Genomic DNA, 5,028 nt, shown 5'->3' on the forward strand with positions numbered 1-5,028 from the left:
ATGCATCACCTCTGTTAGGTTGGTTGCCAGACTCATCAAGGAAATCTGCAATGTTCTTCCACCCTACCTGAAATGCTTCAATATGGATCAACTCAGGTTCCCCTCTCTGACCATCCTGCCACAGATCGGTGAGTGGGCAGACAAAGATGGCTTGTCAATGATGTTCAAGGCCCCCAAGCTTGAGGGAGTTTCATGCTACAGATAAAAAAGTCCTCTATGTAACTTGTGTCTAATTGACTTAATTGTCAATAGCTATCGCAAGTGAAGGTATTCGGACACCTCTCCGCAGAGGGCATAATGGGAGAAACCCTCCAATGTGGTTAATTTTGGTCTCAAGGTTTGATATTCAAGGGCTAACAAGAGGGTATCAGTTTCGTTACTTTTTGCCTGGTTCTGCCAAATTGGCCATTTGGCTTATCTGGAAAAATCAAGTCACAGTTTTAAAAGCATTAATTAAGACTTGTTTAAAAGTAGAGATTGATTTCATTTTCCCAACAGACAACCTGGGGGACTTTATTTCTACTTGGGCAGTAGGAGACAATTTTTTGTTCTGCTAACAATAACATTGAGCTGGTTTTGTCATTTTAAGTTGATCACCCTGCCAGATAAACTGTGTATCTTTATGTTTTCTGCTTTAATTTATTCTTCTTATCTCACCATTTGACTAAAGGAATTTTTTTAACTAATGCTCTTTGTTTCTTCAGTGCATGGGAATGGGGGGAATAAAGACACAAAATATGAAGGGCATCAGCTTCATAAACAGTAGCTATCACTATTTGTCTGACAAAATTAGCTCCACTTTTACCATGAAGTTTTTGGTCAATGTTTACTGTAAATCCAAGTGCATCCAGCCATCAATTACATTATACCCTAATGTCTGTTTGTATCCAAAGCAATTCAATAACATGAATGATCACTTGCACACCCCAGAATCTCCATTCAGATACTGTTTACGGTGAATACTGTTTATAAGAATATTCCTATAATTATGACAAAAAAATGTGCTTAATCTCTCCTTCTTTCTTTCTTTGATAGTTGCATTTGAGATGCTGATTAGCAAGAGAGCCTCAGTGATGTTGATGGTCTTCATGTGACTGACATACTACACCTGAGTCCAAAGGTTCCAACAACAGACACAGGGGTAAACCAAAAAGGTCTGTCTATATTGGCAGGCAAAATGGAACTTCCACAACTCTAGCCAAAAATGAAATAGACATTTCAAGTCAGTGTAAAATACTGCAATTCTGAGGGCATCCAATACAAAAGATAAAACATGGTTGTCAGTGAACATAACAGTGATGACAAGACAAACGCAATCTGGCAAAAGGGATGGAAACCATGACCTCCAACTGGACTGGAGCTTTGAAGATTGAAGGATTCTTGCAGTGAATATATAGCCCCCAACAAGGCTCCACTACTCTCCTTTGTACAGCTGCCCAGCTAACTTAGCCAGTGTCAGTGTGGGGTGCTCATTCCCTCCCTGGGCACCAAGTTTCAGACTCTCTGCTCTCCCTGTGTTGTGTTTGTCAAGCTCTTGGGCCCAAATCCGTTATTACCTCCTGAAATGACAACTCTTTTCCTCAAATATAATCCCTTTCCTAACCTGGATGAATCTCTAGAGTAAACACAATCATCTCTCCAGAAAGCAGGCAGGTAGGGAGGCACTACTTGAAATTTGCAAAGGAACTTAGAATTGCAAAATGAGAAATACACTGTTAGGATGTTAAAGACTGAGTGTGGATTCATTGGGAAACCAGGAGTAGACTAGTGTTTTCATAATAAGGTTATTCAGTTAACACTGAATATCACTGTGAAGACTGTATCTACTCTTCAAGCAATTGGTGATCCAAGAAGGTATTTTAAAATGTACCTTGAATATTCTTTCAAGATCTTTGCGGTTTAATGATAGTTATCAATCATTTGGTCAAAATTTCTGTGAAGAAGCAAATTCCTACATTCCTAAACAAAGAATCCATAACCAATTTTCTATTTGATTTGATTAACAACTCGAGACCTCCTGTCTGGCAGCTCACATTCCAGCATCCGTCTACCAATATATTCACTATCCCTCCTCTGTACATGACCCAACCATCTCAGTCTGGCCTCTCTGACCTCATCTATAAAACATTAACAGGTGCTGTTCTTCTGATAGACTCATCCCTGATCCTGTCCATCCTGGTCACTCCCAAAGAGAACCTCAACATCTTCATCTCTGCAACCTCTAGTTCTGCCTGCTGTCTTTTGGTCATTGTAACAGTTTCTAGTCCATACATCGTTGCTGGTCTCACCACTGTCTTGTACATCCTTCCTTTTATTCTGGCCGATAGTCTTCTATCACATAGCACCCCTGACACTTTTCTCCACCCATTCCAACCTGGTTAAACCCGCCTCTACACCTATTTCCACACTCTCCATTGCTCTGGACTGTTGACCCCGAGTACCTGAAATCCTCCAGCTTCTTGATCTCCGCTCCCTGTAGCCTCACTGTTCCACCCGAGTTCCTCTCATTCACACACGTATATTCTGTCTTGCTGCGACTAACTTTCATTCCTCTCCTTTCCAGCGCATACCTTCACCTCTCTAGATTTTCCTCTACCTGTTGTCTGCTCTCACTACAGATCACAATGTCATCCGCAAACATCATGGTCCATGGAGTTTCCTGTCTAACCTCATCTGTCAGACAATCCATCACCATTGGGAACAAGAAGGGGCTCAGAGCTGATCCTTGATGGAGTCCCACCTCCACCTTAAACTTCTCTGTCAGCCCTACAGCACACAGTACCAGTGTCTCACGGCTAGCATACATGTCCTGCACCAGTCTAACATACTTCTCTGCCACTCCAGACTTCCTTATAGAATACCAGAGCTCCTCTCTTGGCACCCTGTCATATGCTTTTTCAAGGTCTATAAAAACACAATGCAGCTTCTTCTAGCCTTCTCTGTACTTCTCTATTAGCATTCTCAACGCAAATACTGCATCTGTAGTACTCTTTCAAGGCATGAAGCCATACTGCTGTTCACAAATGCTGACTTCTGCTCTCAGTCTAGTTTTCACTACTCTTTCCCATAACTTCATTGTATGGCTCATCAACTTTATCCTTCTATAGTTGCCACAATTCTGCACATCCCCTTTATTCTTAAAAATAGGCACCATCACACTTTGTCTCCATTCTTCAGGCATCTTCTCACTCTCTAAGATTCCACTATAACTGTTCTGTAAAATTTGTATTCAATACTACTCAACACAAACACACACAACAAACACACATTCACACAAATAAATGCACAAACATACACACAGACACAGACCCACTCTTACACACACTCTTACACACACACACACACACACACACACACACACACACTCTGAGACACAATAATAGCGATATCTTCCTGCAGTCTACCCACCAATCCATCTTTCACCTTCATCTACATCATATGTGACTGGATTAATCACGGGCCAATAATTGCCGGGTCACTATTAACAAAAGCCACAACAGTCAAAAATAAGTCCAAATCGCTGCCTTAATCGAATGATGCAAACATTGGTAAGTTACAAAAGTTCACTGCTGCCACTGACTATTTTCTAATTGTATTCACTCATTCATGGCAATTTTATAATCGTGGATTGAATGTTATCTGCCCTTCCACTGTCACAACAATGGGGATCTGATTTAATTATTTTTCACAAGATTTGCTGGACTACTGCCACTATGCTAGTGGCATGACATGACCAGATGTTTATGCTATTTAGATGAGAAAGCAAAGCCTGGTGGGAAAACATAATGAAAGAAAGTTGCTATTATGTATTTTTTCACAACTTCCCTCCCTTGCCCTATCTTTATCTCCCTTATTTTCCTCCTATGAATCTCTCTCTGTATATCAAACAAATTTCAATTACAGTCAGAGCCACATGTTTCTCAAAGCAGGAGCACAAGGTCTACATGGGAGGATGGGTATGCACAGGAGTGTGACGCAGTGGACAGCAGTTACAGTTACACACATATGCACAGTATGCACAGATGTTTTGGTCTCACGCCTAACATGAAAATGTCCATAGTTTATGCACACAGTATTCAAGGCCATGATTAACAGAAAGAAAAAGAAGAATAAGGCCAAACTCGGTTTTCTTTGTAAGGCATGTTGTTAAAATGCATTTTTTGTGTGTTTGTGTGTGTGTGAGAGAGAAAGGGGCTCTTGAACCAGCTTCATCCTACCTGTACAGTTGATGAATCCAAACACTGTTGACCTGTAGCCTGCTTGATGTGCATATTTATTAAAGTAATCACCCAGTGCAGTTCAAACATACAAGCATTTCTGTCCATGCTGTTGGTTTGCTAAATATCGGGAGAGGGAGTCATAAAGGGGGGTAGGTAAATTAAATCACCTTTGTCACTGTGCTAATAGGGCAGCCCACCTTTCAGTCAGTGACGTGCAGTCAGTAGAGGCAGGAGAGGCCGGGCCTCACCTGTCATCATGGAAAGAAAAAAATGCAAAATGAAAAAATAAATTAAATGGTTATATTTATTCATTGATTTGTATTATGAAGTTATTTTCCATGTAGCTTCACAATTTTTAGGTTTTTTTTTTCAAAATCGTTAAAAAATTTCACATTTATCATTCAAATATGAAGGTGACGTGGCAACCAGCTGAGCCCACTATGGATTATGCAATGATTCTGCTGGTTGTGCTGGCATGCTATGCACTGAGACCGTATTGCTGTCTCTGTGCATGTCACTATTAAATAAAACACTTTTAATATATGAGCTAAATTTCCATAATTTAGCCGATGTGTCAAATGTTTTTCTTCAACAACTGTAACGTGTTTCTCGTGTTTCTCGTGTTTCTCGTAATCATAACACGAGTGTGGTACACACCTTTTTCCAGAAAAAACAGGAACATAGGGTAACTTATAAGAGTGGAGGTAGGAGCACGCAGGTAGACTACATCTTGTACAGACAAGGTAACCTGAAAGATACCAGTGACTGCAAAGTAGTTGTAGGTGAGCGTGTAGCCAGACAGCATAGG

The sequence above is a fragment of the Fistularia commersonii genome, chromosome 2 (genome assembly GCF_037954325.1).
Source record: "Fistularia commersonii isolate RoL2024-O1a breed Wild chromosome 2, RoL_Fcom_v1.0, whole genome shotgun sequence".
In the NCBI taxonomy this organism is placed as follows: domain Eukaryota; kingdom Metazoa; phylum Chordata; class Actinopteri; order Syngnathiformes; family Fistulariidae; genus Fistularia; species Fistularia commersonii.